General features: G+C 52.7%; 1 long non-coding RNA gene across 1 annotated transcript in view; it reads right to left on the minus strand.

The window, feature by feature from the left end:
- The window catches only part of LOC124242786 (uncharacterized), a 33,514-nt gene extending 20,598 nt beyond the window's left edge, over positions 1-12,916 (minus strand). Inside the window, exon 1 of the long non-coding RNA XR_006889500.1 lies at positions 12,448-12,916. This is a non-coding gene — a long non-coding RNA (uncharacterized LOC124242786). The remainder of the gene's footprint in view (positions 1-12,447) is intronic.
- Between the last annotated feature and the right edge of the window lie 8,257 nt (positions 12,917-21,173).

Raw genomic sequence — 21,173 nt, forward strand, 5'->3', positions numbered from 1 at the left:
TTGCTATCTTCTGCCTGGAGAATTATATTTTAATGTATTTCTAATCTCAAATGCTTTTCATTCTGACGACATATTAATATTTCCATAACCATTTTAGTGGTGGCTAAATGGACACTCCTACCAGGTATGTGGCGCTCCCGGGCTGTGGAGCTAGTGAATGAGAAGCTATTTCCCTCCTGTTGCCTGTCAGCCGCAGAGAATCTGCTCTGGGCTCTCCAAGGATGGACTGGCCTCCATGGGGCTGGTGTCCACGGACAGATCCAGGAATTTTCAGAAGAGCGGCAGGAGGGCTGGTTCAGGGGACCCTGTACATTTCTGTGCCTCCAGGCCTCATCATTGTTCAGTGTGAGGCCTCTCGTTATTTACTGCCTTTCATTCCCGTGCCAGTTATTTACTGCTGGAAACAAAGCACCCCAAAAGTTTGTGGCTTTGCCACATCACAGTTTATGGACAAGGAATTCGGCAGGACTCTTCTGTTCTGTGTGGCATCCACCCAGGTCACTCCATGTGATCAGCTCGTAGGAGGTCTGGGCTGGTCTAGAGGATCTGAGACGGCTTTACTTACACGTCTGGTGACTTTGGGATTGGGAGCTGGCTGCAAGGCTGGGCCCACCTGGGACCACCAACCGGAATGCCTAAACATGGCCTCTCCAGCAAGGGGTGAGGGGAGCTGGTTTCTTGCAGGGTGGCTCAGAACTCCCAGAGACAGGGTACCACAAGAGAGGGTGTACAAACTGCCAACCTCTTAAGACCCAGGCCTGGAAACCGACACACACCACTTCTTCAGTATCCTACTGGCCACGGCAGTCACAAGCCCACCCAGGGGCGTAGACCCCACTTCTGGAGGGAAGCAGTGCCAAAGAATGTGGACGCACACACTGCAACCTCCACTTCCCCTCACAACCCCTCCCTTCATAGGCAGCCTTTCTGAGCATTTCACGTGCATCCTCGGATTTGAATGTAGTCTGTTCTGTATGTTACGTCAATCTGTGTGTACATCACATCCCCCGCTCGGACTGATGGGGGCCCCCAGGGAGAGCCACCTGAGTGGCCTGCAACTCCCCTGCTGGAAACGATGCTGGATGAGCATCTTCTGAGCATTTCCTCTAGGACAGAGTGTCTCTGGCTGTACACCAAGGCATGGCCTTGCTGGGTCAGCAGCGGGGAATTACACAGTTAACTTGAACCAGCGCAGTCAGACTGCCCTGCCCGGCAGCAGCTCCTGCCCACACCCCCTTACAGGGCCCCTTCCCCTGCACTCTGGCCAACACTCGACATTACCCGACTTTTGAATTTCCACCAGTCCCGTGGATGTACAGAGTAAAGTTTCATGTCAAACTTTTAAAACAAAGCCTCCTCTCCTTTTGGGAAAATATGAAGGAAGGAGGGGAAGGAAAGAAAGAGGCAGCTGGGTGTGTGGGTGGACCCGGGAAGTGAAGTCTTCTGGCCTGCTCAGGACCCTGCTCAATCCTAGGTGCAGACAGAGCAGACATCTGTCACCTCGGGCATGGACAAGGGTGAGATGCAATGGAACATCAGGAACCTGGCTTCCCAGGCAGCGCGGCTGGAAGGCGTCCATTCTGTCCTGCCGAGGCTGGCATGGCTGCCTCCCTGTGGATTGTGATCCGAGGGAGGGCGACCGTCGGCTCGGCCTCAAGGGACTCCTCCTCCTCCTGCTTCTCTCAGTCCTTTCTGCAGGACCAGAGGCTCAATCTCTAGGAGGACCTACATCATTCTGTTTTCATCTCCACCTCCTCTGCTCTCTCTCCACTTCCCTTTTTCCCTCCCTCCTGCCTTCCTTCTTCTCCTGCTTTCCCACCAAACAGATGTGGCCCAAACCCAGGTGTGTAGGAATATCTGCTGAGACGCCAGCTGCCTTCCTCCGGGACCAGGGAACCCCGACCCTTCTGACTATTGGGTTTCATCCAAGGACCTCCGTTCTCTGGCGAGAATATTTGCACCAAAGTCAGTAGGGTCCCCTAACTATTAAGATAACTTGCTGAAATCCCTGAAGATTTGCACACGTAGAAAGAAGAGGGAGATGCTATTTTTTAAACACTGGCTGCAGTTGGAGCCGCCTTGCCTAGGAGTGCAGAGTCACTCAGTTCTTCACAGGGAGAGAACATCTCTTTCTAAACTACCTGGACACATGGCAGATGCATAGAAAAAACAGTTGAATTGTTCTGAGTAAGAAAGGAACAGCAGTGTGGAACTCGGCCAGCAGCCTCGTGCTGACGCCTGCAGGAAGCAGGGTTCGCAGGAGCCAACCCACAGACTGCAAGGCGGGGCAATGTACTTCGGGGACGACACCCTTCATTAACTGCAGACATTCAGGAAACACCTGCTAACCCCACAGCTGTGTGTTCGTGGTCATGGAAACCAGCATTAGGTTGACATAGACAGAAAGACAGTCCTGGGGGAGACAGGAATGACAGCGCTCAGGGAGAACCGGAAATCAGAGGCAGGAAGTGACCAGTCAAGTACAAGCCCTGGGAGTAGGGGATGGGGATCTGGGAAGAGCCCCAGGCTTCTTCATAATACAGGGATGGGGCTCTTGGGAAGGAGGACCCCAGACTGGTGAACGTGGGGACGTGCAGACTGAAGGCATCTGGGACATACGTGCACACACACACACATGCACATCCCCCTCTGCAGGACCACATCTCCTTGATCGGTAGTTCTCAACCTTGGCGGCAAATTTGAATTGTCTGGGGCTTTAAAAACACGCCTAGCTACCCCACCACCAAACCGATGACATCAGCATCTCTGGGGTAGGACCCAAGGCAGCAGGTCTTCAGAGGTCCTGGTGATTGTGGTGTAGACAGGGTTGAGCAGTGCCATCCTAGATTGAGGAACCCTGCCAACCCCAGCTGCACAGGAAACAGGGGCCACTTATGGCCTCCCGCAGGGAAAGACTCACCTGAGCCCCTGTCCCTTCCATCCGTGCTTGCCCCCTTCTTCTCTTCCTTTCCCTCCTCCCCCCAGACACAGCAACTCCTCCCACGGGCACCACACAGAAAATACAGGAATTTGAATTTCACATAAGCCGCCAATAATTTTTTACTATAAGTATGTTCCATGCAGTCATGCAGCCTACTCATACTAAAAAAATTATTGGCGATTTATCTAAAATTCAAATTTAATGGGGTGTCCTCTGTTTTTAGCTGCAAATCTGACAACCCTAGAAAGAGACAACTTAAAAACAGTAAGGGAGAGGCTTCTTCCCCTGCACATAACAGAGATCTGACAAGACCACCAGCACAGGTTGTAGAGTCGAACCGCAGGGTGCCAGGGCTGAGCCGCTGGAGAAGCAGCAAGTTTTCTGCTTTTCCCCAAGTGTTACGGACCCTCAGCACTACGAGTTACCACCGCCAGGGGGCGCACCCTGAGCGGGCGGGAGGGACCGGCTCAGGAGAGCCTGCGAGGAGGACGCGACCCGAACCGCGGATGCTCAGGGACGGAGCACGGAAGCAGCCCGCATAAGAGCATGAATGCTCTAGCAGTGGGTTAGAGGGAAATGGCCTCCTCTTTTAAACTCAGTTCCCTCGACAACAGTCAAGACGAAGCCAGAGAGTAGGCTACGCCCTGGGGAGAAAAGTGAGAACTCATAAACTGCAGATGTTTCTTTCATTGTGGTTTCTTGTTTGTTTGTTTCTTGCACAAGTGAGATAGTCAAACCATCGAGAATTACACGTGAAGGCCCCTCTAACGCTTCCATGTTACCTGCCTCCCCGTGGTAACAAGGGTTCCATATTTGCTGGGAGCCTCCCAGAACTTTTCCTGTGCATCTGAATGCGTGGATGCATGCAAATGATTTGAGTCTGTTGGCAAAATTCTTTACACAATGCCATCACAGCAGGCATGTGTATATATATACATATTTCTGGAAATTGCTTTTTTTGTGTAATAAATTTTGAGGACCATTCTATGATATACATAATACTAATTTCATTTTACCTTCACAATGACCCTATGAGGCAGGGGCTATTGTTATTGTCCATATTACAGATGGAGAAACTATAGCACAGAGAGGTTAAATGACTTGCCTAAGATCATACAGCAAGTAAGTGGTCAAGCTGGGACTTCAACCTTGGCCGTCTGTCTTCAGAGCACAAGTGCTTAATCACTCTTCTGGAACGCTTCATTTTAACCAGGCGTCACAGTCTATGTGTGGGTGGGGGGGCTGGTGTATTTGACCCTCTCTTCTTGATGAGCGTTTGCTGTGTCCAGGATTCCCCTGGTACCAGTGACGCTGCAGTGGGGATCCCTGGGCAGCAGTGGTGGGGCTCTCTGCAGGGTAGACCCAAGGTGGAGCATGCACAGGTCACATTTCCACAAATGCTCCCACCTTCCACTCAGCATCCCCCTCGCTGCCACCAGAGCCTCACCGGGAAGAAGGAACAGCCTGAGGAGAGGTACAGGGATGTGGTTGCGGGAATGACAAGAAGTCCCACGAGGTTGCAGGGAGGGGTCTGCTTGCCAACCGTGAACATTATTTATTTTATTCTCTGCGAATTTAATGGGCAATGTAAAGCTATTTCACTGTGGTTTTGGTTTGCATCGCCCCAATTACCCAGGAATACAAGCATCTTTTTGTATGTTTAGGAGCCATTTGTATTTTTATGCTGTGAGCGTTGTGTTCATATTCCTACTTCACTGTCCCAGAGGGACGTTCATCCCTGTGACTCGTAGGTGCTGTAATACGATGGGACACCAGCCGTTTGTCAGTTACCAATGCTGCAACTATGGTCTCCCACCCCCGCTGCTCACACAGCACAAGCTTAACAATGGGGCTCAGGAGGGTCAGAGGGCAGAGGAGTTCCCACCCCAGCAGGCCAGGCGGATGCATGAATGGCGAATCCTCCCTGAAGGACTGCTGGACCACAGACACCAATGCGCGCGAACACGCGCCTCCCCACGGATGCTGCTGTTCCGTTTCTATCCCAAAGAATGGCCACGTGCGTGGACAACAGTTTAGCTGCAAAGATGCTCATCCCAGCTTTGTTAATAAGGTAAAAAATGTAAGAAACACTTAAATACCCAGCAATACGACATGGGGTAAATAAGCTATAGCTTCCTCACCGGCAGGAATGCAGTGTCGCCATGAAAAAAGATGTGATAGAGGTACATTTTGTGACTATACTACCAAGGGAAAAATTAGAGGGCGTGAATGATTTTGTCTAGTATTATCCAATTTTTGCAAAAATTTTAAAAGTTCAGACTGGTAAGATATACCCCAAAATGTTGACAGTGGTTTTTCTCTGAGTGGAGCTATTAGGGGGTAGTTTTATTGTCTTCTCTTTGCTAATCTGAATTTTCCTAAATTTCTATAAATAACATAGATTACTTTTATAACAACAAATATATATATATATATATATATTTTTTTTTTTTTTTTCCTCTCCCTCTCTTTAACTGCCTCTGGCAGCTGGCTCCAAGTGGCCCTCAGCAAGCCTCGCCTCCTGGCCTCCATGCTCCTGCGGACTCAACTCTCACACTGAGTCAGAGCCGGTCAGTGTGACCGCAGAAAACTGCAGAAGGGAGGGTGTGTGACGTCCCAGGCTAGGTCACAGGGCACTGTGACTTCCCCCTTTCTCTTGGGTCACTTGTTCTGAGGGAAAGGTGCCTGGTGCGAGGTTGCTGGAGCAGCCCTGTGCAGAGGCCCGAGGCAAGGGCAAGCAAGGCCTTTGCCACAGCCAGCACAGACGTGCCGACCGTCCCAGTGAGCCGCCGGGGAATGGGGCCTCCAGCCCTGTCCAGCCCTCAGGTGACCGCCACCCCTGCTGATGTCTTGGCTCAACCTCACGAGAGAGCTGGAGCCAGACCTCCCGGCTCAGCTGATCTGAATTCCTGACTCATGGAAACTGAAAGTATCAATGTTTCCTGCCGTTTTAAGCCACTACATTTGGGATTATTCATTACGCAGCAGCAGATAACTAAGATCAAGTCTGGTACCAGACGTGGGTTGCCTCTGGAACACAAGCCTGCAAATGTGGGCGAGGCTTTGGAACTGGGCAGTGGGCAGAGCAGGAGGACTTGGAAGAGGGTGACTGAGGTCAAAGGGCATCAAATTAGCAGGGGGACCTTGGTGAAGATTTAAAGGAAAATGCCTTGGAAACTGGAAGAAAGGGCACCGCTGTTAGGCAGAAATCTGGCAACGCTGCAGGAACACGGAAAGTGGAGAGGGTACCTCATCAGTTGGGCCATCTAGTTCAGGATCCAGTTTCCAGGCAAGTCCAGGCACTGGGATCCTCCATTCAAGGGGTCTGACTGTTACGAGTACAGAAGTTCAGCTCTCATCCAGCAGCCTGAGCTGTGCCCACTGGCCTCCGTGCAGCTGGCCAACTGGGAAGCGAGAGGGCCGTGATTCTCGCTGATTCCGGCCGGGTCTCGGAGAGCGCGGGAGTGAGACAAGGTCGGGTTCCTGTCCCCCAGGGTCTAGAGCAGATGAGGCTCTCTTTCTGTTTCTGAAGGAGGGAGGGAGTGGAGGTGCCCCAGGGGAGCTGGGAATCAACACTCCACCCTGCCCAGTGGCCTGCATGGGCCACCAGAAGCCTGTAAACTTAGTGACAAAGCAAATGGACCAGGGCCAGGTGTACTTTGGGGCACCTGTGCCCCTCCAGATAGGCTTTGCATGCTGGAGGTCCCCCCACGTTGTTCTCCCTAACGACAGAAGCGCTGGCACGCCTGCTGCCCAGATGACGGGGTACATGATGGCCTGAACTTTAAAATGATTTTCCTTCATTTTCCAGTGTCTTTGAAGGCCCTTCTTAGCTTTGGAGAATTCCCTCCTTCTGAGTCCCTGACTCCCCAGAGGAGCCAGAAACTGTTTCCCAGAACCAGGGTGCCAGCCCGCCAGACAGAGGCACAGCAGCAGACTCGGATTCAGAGCCAGTGGCGCCTGGTGGAGGCCGGGAGATGCCAGGACCAGCAGCACCGGATCCAGGGGAGCGCCCAGCCCATTTGTGTGGTGGCTCTGCTCAGCACTGGCCACCATCTCACTCCCTGGACCTGCCCTGTGGTGGCACATTCAGGCTGTGTCCCCGCTGCACAGCCTCTCAGCCTGAACCTCAGGCTGCTCAAGAGATGCTGGAAGCCCCCCAATATCCTGTAATAAATTCCGTTTCTGCTTAAACTCGTGCTCTTCGAACCTCTTTACTCCTCTGCCCTCCTCTCCTACTTCTTCTTGCTCATGCACTCCAACCACACTGGACTTCTTGCTGTTCTTTGAACCTGCAAGAATGCTCCCTGCCTCAGGGCCTTTGCACTGGCTGTTCCCTCTGTTTAGAATGCTCTCCCCCCAGGTGCCTACATGACTTAAGCCCTCGCCTCTTCAAAACTTTGTTAGAATGGCATTTTCTGAATTTTGCTTTCCTGATTACCCAGTTTGCAACTCCTCCAGCACACCCTATATCCCTTGCCTGCTCATCCCCCCATCCCCCTTTTTTTTTTTTTTGAGGAAGATCAGTCCTGAGCTAACATCTGTGCCCATCTTCCTCGACTTTATAAGTGGGACGCCTGCCACAGCATGGCTTGCAAGCGGTGTGTAGGTCTGCACCCACATTCTGAACTGGTGAACCCCAGGCTGCCGAAGCAGAATGTGAGAACTTAACTGCTGTGCCAGCAGGCTGCTCCCCCCACCCCATTTTTCATAGCACTTATCTCCTCAAACATTGACTTTATCAACTTATCATTTATAGTCTTTCTCCATGTGGGCAGGAATTTGGGTCTGTTTTATTCAAAGATGTTTCCCCTGTACCTAAAACAGTGCTTGTCACGTTGTGGGCCCTCAACAAATATTTGTTGAATAAATGAATGAATGAATTGAAAGAATGAATGATTAGAAGAGGCGTCACTGAATCGTGACAGTTAACCAAGTCATTTAGGACGCGGTTGAGCGATGGGGATATCTCGGGGAAGAACATTCAGGCAGAGGGAACAGCCAGTGCAAAGGACCTGAGGTGGATGTGTGCTAGTGTGTTTAAGCAACAGCACAGAAGCCAGTGTGGCTGGAAAGGAGCAAGGACAGGAAGGGTGGGAAAGAAATCGGAGAGGTAGGGAGGCATTCACTCTGAGACAGGAACGCGCTGGGGAGTTTAGAACAGGGATGTGACACGATCTAATTTATGATTTATAAACATCATTCTGTCTGCTGTATAGACAAGAGACTCCAAGGGAGGCAGAGAAGAAGCGGAGAGACTCGTTAGAAAATGTCTTTGTTGGGAGAGCTGGGGCACAGCCGTGGAGGTGGTGAGAGGAGGGCGGACCCGGAACATGTTAGAAAGAAGAACGGATCAGACCTCCTCTTGGGTTGCATGTGCAGCATGAGAGCAGAGAGGCATCAGAGACAACTCCAGGCTGTAACCTGAGCATCTCGAAGGACCGAGTGCCACCTACTGAGCAGGGCAAGGGGATCAGGCTGGGACTGGGGAGTTAGGAGCTCCGTTTGGGCTCATTGAGCGTGAGGCGCCCACTGGACGTCTAAGGGGAGACGTCAAAGGAGCAGGCGCACGACGAGCCCGGCGTCCACGGAGCCGCGGGCCGCTGGGCAGACGCGGGAGCTGCCAGCCCGCGGGCGCGGTCGGCAAGGAGGCTCCGGGCTCGCCGCGCAGGGAGCAGGTGCCGGGACGGCGGTCCAGGCCCGAGCCCCGGCGGCCGCGCTGAGAGGAGCAGGATGCGGGGAGCAGGCGGAAACGAGCAGCGGGGCCCAGGAGAGAGCGTCCGGACCCGGACGAAGACCAGGGAGGGAGCAGGGCGCCGCGGGCGAGCCCAGCAGGTGGCGAGGGCGGGGTGCGCTGAGGCCCCAGCCCGCCGTCGCCGACTGCGCTCTCCCACCTGCGAAGACGAGCCTGCTCCTTCCTCTTCTCCCGCCCTGTTAGCAAGCCCGGGGGCCCTGGGGACGCGGGACAGGACTGCAGGCCCGCTCTGCCCCCGCAGGCACTTTCCTCGTCGAGTTGAGACTGTCTCCCTCGGTGCAAATAGGACTCGAGAGGTCGGGGAGACATTGCACAGGAGCTCTCCGGGCGTATTGAGAAGTGGGAAGGACGGTTTCATGGAGGAAAATGGAAGACCCCAGGGGCGCCCCCTCGGTGGGAGAGGCACCTCCGGGCAAGGGAGAGGAGGGGGGAGGCACACATTGCTGCTTTCCTCTTCTGTAACAGGGATCAACAAAAAATGCTCTAAGGGACATTAGCGCCACGACTGGAGAGATCTGATAAGCCTGTGATGACATAGCAGCACCGCACCCGCGCTCCTGTTCCCGACTCTGATACCCGGACGGGGTCACGAGGGAAGGACCCTGCCCCCAGGGAACACCCGCTGAGCCATCATGGGAGGCAGCCTCAGGCCCGCCACGCACTCTCGCGGCGCTCCAGCTTGTGCAATAATAACATGCACTTAGAGAGAGAGCAAAGTGACACCGCAAATGTGGCAAAATATTCACAATGGAAGGATCCGACAGAAGCACAGGAAAGGGCGCCATTGCCGCCGCTGCTCAGTGAGTTCGGAATCCTTGCAAAGCAAGAGTCGTCTGGAAGACCTTAAAAATGTCCGTAGTCTGTTCTCCGGGTTTGTTTGAACCTTGTTCACTGACAATAACATCGACGTGTTGCTAGAGTGTTAGAGCTTTTGACGATTAAGTAAAGTAAATGAAACTTATGACCTGTAAGTCACAAGCTGTTCAATATTAATTATTATATTTGGTTGTCATTCTAGTTATTAATACGATTATTGCACTTATTATTATTACTATTGCTGTTGCTGCTATTTCGAGTAGTTCTCGAGGTTCAGGGGTGTCCCCTGGGGCGCCGGCCGGCTCCGTCTCCAGCCCCCGCACCTGGCCCCCAGCGCGGGGCGCGCTCCGCGGCCGCAGCCCGCGCGCCGGCTCCCGGCACTGCCCGGCTCTGCCCACCAGAGGGCGCGCGGGGCTCCTGCTTGGGCGCCGGCCGGGCGGAACCCAGCTCCACTCCCCCGTCCCTTCTTTTTCCTGCAGAGTTGGCTGTTGGCTCCAGAGCGACATTGAAAATGCATAAAATACAATAATTACTTCTAGAGACTGGATCTGGGGAGATGCATTAAATCTACCAGTGCGGACCACCTACTCCACGACACTGAGGGGGCTATACACAGGTGGCAACGGAGCAGTCTGTGCACCAGATTTGGCCCCTAGATGTCCTCTTTCCAGCCCTCATCGTGTCTGAAAAGCTGAACTGGAGGGCAATATTTTAAAATTGGGAGACTTCACATAAAATCCAGATTTCTGTCTTTGCTTATAAAATGGGGTGAAGGGAGCCCACATCCTCACATGGCAATACCTCTCTGGAGCTATGCAGCAGTTGCCCTCTTTGGACTAGGCATACATTCCAGCTTACCACAGTCCCCATCAGACCCTATCGCCTCACCCTGGGGCCACCTCACTGCCTGTCACCTATCATGTCTGCTGTGTCACCTGCCTGGCCCTGTGGGCATCTGGCTCTGCCACCCAGACCTACAGGAAAGCCCAGATTAGTCAGATACCCTGAGAATGGGTCAGTTCCCAACAGTCACACTTTCCGGCCAACTGCCATTTAAGAAAAACCCTTGAGGTTGCCAGGTTTTCTGGGAACACATTTTTATTATTATTATTATATAATATGTTGCCATGCCTCCATGTCATCATTACAAGCACTGTGGAAACACAGAGGCAGACGCTTGAGTTCAAGCCTGGGCAACATTGAACAGTCACCTAACTTTTCCATGCCTCAGTTTCCCTGTCTGTAAATTGAGGGTATTCATAGCCTCGTAGGATGCTTTGGGAATGAAGGAGACAATCCACGTGAAAGCACTTAGCCAGCACCTGGCACACAGTAAGAGCCAAATGAGTGTTAGCTGTTACTATCATTAATCATTACACAGGGGCCTGAACCCATGACAAATGAGGTCAGTGGTTCTCAAACTCGAGGGCACATCAAAGTCACCGGAAGGTCTGGGGGGGGCGCACAGATGGCTGGGCCCCACCTGCAGAGTTTCTGACTCCACAGGTGTAGGCTGGGGCTGGAGACGGTGAATTTTCTAGCAAGTGACTGCAAGTTCCCTGGCGACTGCTGATCTGCTGAGCACACTCTGAGAAGCGCTGCTGTGCACTTCGGGGCAAGCTCGCCAGGTTAGGGTATGTGCCTACACATTTGTTTGTTTCTCTTTGAAAGAGTCGCGGTAAGTCTTAGAATCGGCACATAGAAAGTGCTTAAAAGAGTGCCTAGCAAATAATGCTCAATACGTTAGCATCTAATCACTAAATAGAGAATAACGGGGAACATCTAGAACCAAAGAGAAGGATGGAGGGAGAGGGAACTTGGGGCCACAGGGCCCGGAGCTTGGCAGGGGCGGCCTGTTCTCATCGCTCAACAAGCCTATGAAGAAGGAACACGCGAGGAAAACGGTTCTTGGGAAGGAAGGGCCGTCCGCCAGGCCGCCCGGGTACCCCAAACCCAGGTCTGTCTGCTCCGCAGGGTCTGGGGTCTTCCCACTGCCCCATGTCCCTCTGAGCTGTAGCTAATCTGAGTTTCACCCCTGGATCTAGCAGTGGCCCTGTCCGGAGTATTCTACAAAACGCCTGCCCCCTGCGGCCCACCACACGGTCAGAGTCCACCACACGGCAAGAGACACAGTCAGAAGGACAGGCCCCCGGGCCCTATGGGAGGGAGGGAGGCGTGTGGGGGAACGCCCCTGGGCAGGGGGCCGGCAATGGCAGTGGGCCCTGGTTTGGGGCAGGCTCCTGAGGGAGGCAGGTCTATCCATGACCGAGTCCAGCCCTTCATCTCCCAGATTAGTGAAGGGCAAATAGCCCAAATCATCCCTGAATCCAAAGGGAGCCAGGGTTTTGGACGGGGCTCATCCTAGACCCCCAAAAGGCTCGAGCCCGTTTCCAGGAACTGCAGGGTGGGACGTGCCCCCGTCCATGCGGCCCCAAGGATGTCTGCTGGCAGGAGGCAGGGACAGAGCCTGGGTGTCACATGCTGTGCATGCAGCCCCTGCTGTGTGATGGAGCAGAGAGGAGGGGGGAGGGGCTGCTGCTGTGAGAGCCCACCCCCAGCCCCAGGGGCTACACTCCACCCAGAGCTTCTAGCCACCTTAGGACCCTGAATTCGGCGCTGTCTTTCCAGAGCGAGGAAGGCGCCTTTGTCGGGAGCCCTCCCAGCACACTGTGCTGCCGGCTCGTCAGCCTGCTGAGAACCTGCGCTGCGGAGCCCTGGGACACGGGTCCTCCCTCTGTGCCCCTGCCCGCGCCCTGTATTTGTGGGGATGGACCAGCCGCCAGCACCAGGGCACTGCGTGCACCTGAGTAGGTGCTCAAAGACCTGGGGTGGGATAACGAGCTGGCGGGTGGGCTGGGGCAGGCAGGCTCAGGGCTGACCCTATGCGGTGCAGACTCCCTGCACCTGCCGGGAGTGGGGCTGGATTCCGACTCACGTGCCTGTGGCCTTGGAAGAGGAAGTTTGTCCCTGTGCTCAGCCATCAGAAGGAGCCAGCCCAGCCGACTTTCCCGGGGCTCCAGGAGGGCTCAGCATCAAGGAGCAAAGTCACGGCTTCCCATCCTCGCCGCTGAATGAGGGAAGTTTTGCCCCGGTTTAACCTCAAGATTGAATTCTGTGACAAGGCTGCTGTGACGAGTCTGAGATTCCTGGGTGTCTTGGACAAGCAGTCAGGAAGGACTCCAGGAGGCTGGGCACCTGGAGCGCCTCTGTGGGCTGGCCTGGACACAGGTGCACGTGTCACATGGTGGTGAGCTGGCGTTGACATCAGACCCTCATTCCCAAGGAGCAGGAAGCCCCCAGATGGTGCATCCGAGGCTACTCTCTGTTCTGATCTGGGTCAATCCTCTTTCTCTTCCAGCATCCACAGTCAACTGAACCTAACCTTCTGCCCTCTGCTCTCTGTCCTCTCCCAGGTGCTTTGTGGGCCCAGAGGTCTTGTTGCTACTTGCATCTCCCAGTGCTAATTTAAATCACAGAGTACTCAAGTCTTGATGTCTAAAGAGGCTCCATTTTCCTCCAATATGCTCTGCAAAATGCCTCCTCCAGAGCTGACTGCCTGGAAGGCTTCTCTTATTCTCTGTTTTTGCAAGGACTTGCGGCTCTCATCTCCCTGTGCTATCCTGGAAATTACTCCAAGTTTTCATTAGGCAAGGTCAAGGATGCTCCTTAAAAGGAGAAGAGCTAGATGGAGTATCCCTTTGCCTCTTCCTTCATCCCCCTTAGTGGAATGCATAAGACATAGCTGGAGCTCCAACAGCCTCCTTGGGCCATGAGGCACACTACAGGATGAAAGCAAAGGCTAAAGATGGTGAAGCAGAAACAGTAAAGGAACCGGGTACCCCAGTGACCATGTAACCACTGCACCAGCCCTGGACTGACTACTTATAGAACTGTTTTAAATGAGAGAAAAATCAGCATTATTGTGTATGAACTACTGCTCTTCTAGGCTCGGTATTTTCATAGCAGTTGAACTTAATGTTCACTGGGGGACTGTCTCTCCCTGGGCTGACTCGCGGCTGAGAGGCCTCTTTCCCTCCCTTTCCATGCAGAACTGACACCCGATGGACTGCCTCAGTCCACTCTGTGGGCCAGAATGTTCTGTTTCTTGAGTTCTTGTTCAACTGCAGGCGGTTTGTACAATTGTTTATACGACAGAAGCACACGCTGCCCGGGTGTCTCTTGGAGAGAAATGTCCTTCCGATGACCTGACTTGATTCTCTTCTGGGCCGGCGTTCAGGCGGGGCTGACCATCAGTCAGCGTGCAGAGGCACAAGTGGACTGGCTGGTAGATTTTAGCCACCACCGAGAAGGTTGTGAGCAGTTGCTGCTTCAAGCCCCACTAGGGCCCCCGTACTCTGTCCCTGGTTGCTCCCCGTGACCCTCACACTCCCATAATCCCACACCTGAAAGGTTAATGCCCAGGGAGGTGAGGCTCCCACTCCCCTGCCTAGTGTGTGTTCTGACTGGCGACGCCTGGAGAGACCTCTGCATCCAGGGGTATGGGGAGGGGCCGCACTGCATCCTGGCGTGGGAAGAAGGGCCCCGGCCTGCGTGCTGGCTGGGACCTGCTGGCATCCAGAGCTGTGTCCTTCCCACCTGGACGCTGCTAACTCTGATGCCCCCACCTGTGACCAGTCAACTCACGGCCTGTTCTCTGGACTCAGAAACACCCCAGGGAGCACTGGCCGTCTCCCCGTCACCAACTCAGCCCCCCGGACACTCACTGCATGCAGACCCCACAGCCTCTCACCTTGTCCTCCATTCGGCCCCTGGCCTGGCGGCCCCCCAGCCCCCAGCACCTAGCTCTCAGCCTCCACACCATGTGGGCAGGGAGCATGGGCCAACAGAGGGCCGCGAGCTCGCCCAGTGTATGGGGCTACAGCCCCCTCCAAGCTCCAGTGCCCCTCCTTGTTCCTGGGGTTCCCCGACAGACTCCTCCTCCCGCTCCTCCTGGGTGGGAGCCAGTAAACCCTCAGCACATACCTTCCCGTGTCGAGAACTCCCCCACGTCTTGGTCTTAACTCCTGTCTGGGCCAGTGGTTCTCACAGGGGGATCTTTGGGGACGTTTTGGAAATCAGTGGAGCATTTTCAGGTGTCCCAATGGTTGGCAGGGAGCTAGTGGAATTCAGTGGATAGGGGATGAAATTTTTTTCCCATATTTACTGTAAATTTACTGAACTATGGCGTGCATATAGAACACACATATCTTAAGTGTACACTCAATGAGTTTTCACAAAGTGAACACACGCATGTAACCAGCACCCAGACCAAAACCAGAAGATTATCAGAACCCCCAAAGCCCCCTCAGACCCCCTTTTGGCCACTACCACCCACCAGGGATCACCACCACCCTGACTCCTAACACCAGGAATTCCTTTTGTCTTGAACCTCCCAGAAATTGCATCAAGCCACGTGTGCCCTTTGTCTGGCTTCTTTCCCTCGCCATCGTGTTCAGGAGAGGGCCCCACGGTGCTGCGTACAGCTCTTGATGGGCATGTGGGCTGTTTCCAGTTTGCAGCTGTCAGGGCTGGCGCCACCTCCAACATTCCTGCACACAGTTCTTGATTCACAGACGTCTGTGTTTCTGCTGGGCGTACACCTCGGAGTGAGTAGCAGGTCACGGGACAGGCAAGTGTGCAGCCTTAGCGGCTGCTGCCTAAGCTTTTGCCCAAGTTGTTGCAGCGATTGACATTCCCACCTGTGCAACATGAGAGCTCCTGCTGCCCACCCTCCTTACCAGCACTTAGTGTTGTCTGTCCGTTTCATGCCAGCCATTCTGGAGGGTGTGCCGTGGCCTCACACTGTGGTCACAGGCCGTTGGGAGTTCCTCTTTCGTGAAGTGTCTGCTCAAATCTTCTGCCCAGTTTTCTGCTGAGTCATTTGACTACAGGTCTTTACGTAGCCTGGATGTGACTTCTCTGGTGAATATTAGGACTACGACTATCTTCTCTCACTCTGCGACTTGTCTTTTCTCTCTCCTAAAGGTATCATTTGATGAAACAGAATCTCAAGAGAGTAAAATTCATCAACTTTTCCTTTAAGGCTAATAATTTTTGGTCCTGACTAATCTTTGCTTACGTCTTTGCTTTATTCTAGAAACTGTACGGTCTTACCTTTCAGTTTTTGATTTATTGCTCCATACACCTTTTGGATGACCCATCAGACATCCACGTAGGTGAAAAACCTGTTTATAATGATTTCCCCTAGAGCCTAGCTCCGCTTTACACACAAACACAAAGTATTTTTTTGCAGTTTAATACACACTGAGTTTCCCAGAACATAACTCCTGAGTAAATTTAGAGAAGATTGCATTTTGTTTTGTTTGGAACTTTACCAGGATCTGAATCACTGTTTCAGAAAAAAATACTGCACTGACAGCAAAGCTGCTCGAGGTACAGGAGGAACCATGGAAGCCACCTCTGTCTGTCTGCATTTCTAGATGATTCTTCGTTTTAAATAGACACACATTCTTAGTTGACTCTTACTTCAACTTAGTAACTGTGAAGGAAGCTTCCCCCATCTTCCATTGATTATTGTCTTATTTCTGTTGAATCCACACTTACTCACGAGAGCCCAGAGCACACATCTGGTCTCTTCAGGTACATCCCCGCGTGGTCACGCCTAGACACACATCCTTTTATCATAAATTATTTTCATGGCTCTTTTCTATTACAAATCGGGCATTATATTAACTTCGGGGAGGGAATTCTGTGTGTAGATACATTTCCTTTCCCTTCGGGACGGTAAAGGGGATTTTACCAAGTATGTCCGAGAAGGAGAAGCTGTGGGGTCCGACAGGGTGAAGGCCAGTGGACCTGGCTCTGTCCGGGCCTCACGTTTCAAACCAAATGGGAACACTAACCGCAGGAGTTTTCTCCTAAAATGGCATTCATCTTAGACCAACCAACTTTACAGTAACAGTGGTTTTTCTCTTCTCACCACATTTGTGAAATAGAAGGTCCTACACCAACCCCAGGAGAAATGACACGTGAGTGGCCCCACCACTCAAAGCCCCCCACCCATCTCCCACCACCTGCTCGAGATCCCACATGGGCCTGCATGGAGTCTTCTCTGGGTCTAGTTCACCAGTAGAAAGGCCTGAGTCCAAGCCCCAGCTCAGCCCCAAACTAGCTGTGTGGCTTCAGCAGTGTGTTTACCCTCTCTGAGCCCATAGCTCCATTCATAAAATGAGTATGACACTACTTGACATATCCGTGAAAGCCGAAAGGTGGTAACTGCTAACGTTCACCGAGTGCTTACTCTAGACCACCTCCTGTGCTAAAGGCCCTGTGAGCGCCATCTCCTTTCACCCTTCCAAACCCGCTGTGGGGACGGGGGCCACTATTATCCCCCTTTTACAGGTGAGGAGAGCAGAGGCAGAGAGAGGGTGAGTAAGTTGCCCTAGGTCATACAGTTGGTAAATGGCAAAGTTGAGAGTTGAACCCAGGCAGTCTGACTGCTTCTCATTAAATGATAACTTGTAGGGAAAACAGTGCCCACCACAGGGAAGACACTCACAAAGTGGCAGCTCCTGGCTCCTCTCACGTGTGCACTGATGTATAGCTGTGAACTCCGGCATTTATTGATGCTTTCTCTCTTTCCCTCCCCTACCCCCGCCAAGAACCGGGTGCGTGCCTTTGGTTTAACTCCATTTAATACATGTCATAGTGGCTTTTAAACAAGTTGATTTCTAGTATCCTAAATTTGGCAAGGTTTGTCAATAGAGCACTAGTAAAAGTGATGTTATTTTTAGTTTACCTGCAAAGGATACAGGAAAGTCCGTGTTTACACTGGAATCCATGTTGGTATTTACCTAAAAAACTCCAATCCCATAAGCAACAAAAAGCACACTATGTCAGAAATACTTCCAAGCCCTGGCCACTTATGCCTGGAAATACTTGACAGGAGGAAGCACAAAGACCCGCTGAGCACTGGCTGCAGCAGGATTTGACCTGCGTGTCTCTAGATCCCGAAGAATGTTCTCTGATGCAGACCAAGGTCAGGTATGGTAAACAAAGTGGCTGCCAGCACGAAACAGACTCCCAGCAGGTGTGGCTGCTGAAATTTTCCATTTTTCAGAGCGACTGCAGGCTTGGAGAATTTTAGGGCGCTTTGTCACGGAAGGTCGTGTCCCGGCAGCCGTCCAGCCATCTGAAGCTGTGTGGTCGTCTGCAAACAGCAGCCCTGGGCTTTAGAGCCGAGGTTCAGGGTGAGTCTCTCCTTCACCCGGTGCTCAAGGCGCCTCAAGTCTCTGGGCTTCTGCTTCCTTGCCCATCACAGGAGGAGGCTGAACCGAGAGAAACCCTAAAGCCTTCCCAGGTCTAGACTCCCAGGAGCTAAGGAGGCAACACTGCCTGTGATTGGGATCCGTTGGTGCTGGGTCCCATTGTGAACAAGCCAGGACTCACTTCCTTTCTGCTGACGTAGGCCCATCACAGCATCTCCGAGCCTCAGTTCCCTCTTTAGTAAAATAAGGAATAATACTACTGATCTCACAGACAACATTGAAAAGGCTTAAACATAAAATAGATGCTCAATGAATGTCAGTTTCTTGCTCTCGCACATTTGCCCATCTTTCCTTTTCACCATGAGCCCCCCTCAGCCCCGGACCCCCCTGTGCAGTGGGCCGCCACTGCCCACGCCCCGTCCCAGCCCATCCTGTCTTCCCCCGGCAGTACTGAGAGTCGAGACTCTCAATTCTTCTGCCCCAAACTAGCACCCACTTCTAGACGAACTGTCACAATGGGAACCACCGGATAAACTGATGCATTTATACCTGTCACTTCCCCAGAACATCTGCAGTAAGAATTCTAATAGTAGAATTTCAGTGCAAAGAACAGAGAAGAATCGGTAATTTAAACATGGCAACATGCAATGAAAAGTTCCATTCCTTGATGATGCTAGAAAACAAAGCATTCGGAATGGTTTCTCTTTTCAGTGTATATTATTCATATAAGTAACGGGTCCTCCACGTGACTTATTTGGTTCCGTGATCTGTTCCTTTTTCCTCTTGGCAAAATAACCCACTTGAGTGGCTCGATCTCAGGAGTTTTCCCAGTGGGTAAAGGCTGACAGCTGGGATTCTTCTTTGCTTTCTCCAGTCGGCCACCCTAGATTCTTTGGGGAGTCGGTGCGGCATCGGTGAAAAGTTGATAAACAACATTCCTTCTTTGGTCTCGAATGGACAGGCCTTGGTGTCTTCGGGCTCCTTCATGGCTCCCCAGCTGTAATTATTGGTTGCTTTTTAAAGTGTCCCTCTGAACTGAGAGTCTTCAGTTGTTCTAAATTCATTTGGGATCCTTCTGGACCCAGGAATTAACGGTGACTCTTCATTCCTTGTAAGTCAGAGACGGTCTCGTCTAAGGAAACATTCCAGGGCTGTCGGCGTGTGTGTGGCGAGATGGGCCAATTCAAGCTGCATCCCAGCATCCTCCAAGTGGGGGTTCAAGGTGGCCTCGAAGCAGAAAGCTTCCTTGTGAGTCTGATCTCCAGCCTCGAGGACCCTGCCCTCCTGTAGCCCTGATCCCTGGGGTCCTGGAGCAATGGGAATTAAGACAGAGGCCATCGGGCCAGAAGGATCGTGGGTGGTTTTACTGGCCACAAAGAGTCGCTAATGTAATGGGATCTGGGTAATGCCCTGAACCACTCCCAACTTCTGAAAGAAAGAGCGGCCGTTCCAAAGAGTCTATACACTCTACCATGTTCCGCAGACTCCCAGCGCCCTTCCACCAATCCCACCTCCTCCCAACACAATGCCTCATGGGGGATCCAGGGGGTGGGAGTCTGCTCAGGACTTCGAAATATTTGCTCTTTAATAACAATAATGAAAATAACAAATGACACTTATTGAGCACCTTACATGCATGCCTTTATTTCATCCTCACAATGGCCCTATGTGGTAGGTACCACTATTATCCCCATTTTACAGACGAGAGCACTGAGGCCAAGAGGGGCAGATAGCCCAGATCCTCAGGGCTAGCAAGTGACAGAGATTCAAACCCAGCTTGGAGTGGCCCCACAAGCCTCACTTTTAACACCTGCATGAATCCGCTGCCTGCTTTGCCCTGAGCCCAGGAGCTCGATACTTTACTATTCCACGCAGGCCCCATCAGGTTCCTGCTGTTCAGGCCAAACCCCGGAGGTCCTGAATGCACACTCCAGAGGAGGGGGACATGCACGACACAGGGGTAGAAGGGCAGGCTCTGGGGCTAGCGGGCTCAGGCTGGAATCCAGCTCCAAGGCTTATTCGCAGTGTGGCCGGAGACAAGTTACTTAACCTTTCTGTGCCTTTGTTTTCTGTCCGTGCAGAGGAAGATAACCCCTATCAGGCAGCAGCAGAGATGGGAGGAGTGATGTGTAAAGTACACGATTGGCGGTCCGTGTCCAGCGCACTGGAAGAGCTCCATAAACACAGGCTTTTTGTCAGCTCGGCCGCCTCTATCCAGCTGTCCGGTCATCACCGCCACCCTGACACTAACAGGCAACTCAGGCTGGCATGGTCAAGGCTGACTTCCTGATCTTCCCTCCCACTCTTGCCCACCCCAACACCTGGGCAAGACACTCCTGTCCTTCTAGGAGCTGAAGTCAAAAATGTTGGCATCATCCTGGACTCCTCTCTCCTGCAAGCCTCACATCTGACTCACCTGCAAATCCTTCTAGCTTTCCCTTTAAAATATACCCAGAGTCCAGCCCTGTCTCACCACCTCCACCGCTACCTGGTCCTGGCCAACGCCGTCCTCCCCTGCTGCTCCAGCAGCCTCCCCACTGGGCTCTCTGCTTCCCCTCTCACGCCGACTGTCTTCTGCTGTCGCCAGAGCACCTCAGGATCCATCATGAAACTCCATTCAAGGCTCCCGTGTGGCCACATCTCACCCAGAGCAAATGCCAGCGTCTAATCACAGGCCCCTGAGCTGGTCCCCACCGCACCAGCAGGGGAAGGGGAGGCAGAAGATGTGGCAAAGTGCTCGAGAAAAGCATCGGAGGAAAAGATGGTCCCTTTGGTTATATAGGAAGATATCATTACAGAAATAAATAGATTTTATGGTTTTTGCTGGATAGCACATGATTGGTCCAAAGTGGACCAAGTAATGCTGAGGAAGACTTTTTGGAAGAGACGCGAGACATACTCAACCTCCCTTCCAAAATAACATCGAGATAAGGCTGGAAACGCAAACTAGGCCCTTCTGAGTGAAGAGGCGGGACCAAGCACGGCGCTGGACCCCAGGCCCTCGTGAGGCCGGCTAAAACCACCGTGATGGGATTTTTAAGATACAAACCTAAAGAGAAAATGAGAAAGGTGAAGATAACGAAACTCTGGGAGCCAGAAAGCTTATGAACAAGAAGCAACTGACTGAGCGGCCGAAGAGCTGAGTTCCATGCTCACGGCAGGAAAACCCATGAACCTATGAACTGGATTTATTTAGCAGAAAGCTCAGAAAAACGCAGGAGCCTGTGGCACCAGGTCCTTCTGGAACTGAGAGCGAAGCCGCAGGGAGGGAGAGCGTCAAATAAGGGAGGCTGGCTGACATCTGTTCAGCAGCAGTTAGATGCTGGGACCCCCACCCCTACTCTGCATGGTGGGGTGCCTGTCTCTCTCCCACTCTGGCAGAAGACCGACAACTGGCTTTCCAGAGAGGATAAACCTAGGGACTCTGGACTGT

Source organism: Equus quagga, chromosome 7 (assembly GCF_021613505.1).
Source record: "Equus quagga isolate Etosha38 chromosome 7, UCLA_HA_Equagga_1.0, whole genome shotgun sequence".
Taxonomy (NCBI): domain Eukaryota; kingdom Metazoa; phylum Chordata; class Mammalia; order Perissodactyla; family Equidae; genus Equus; species Equus quagga.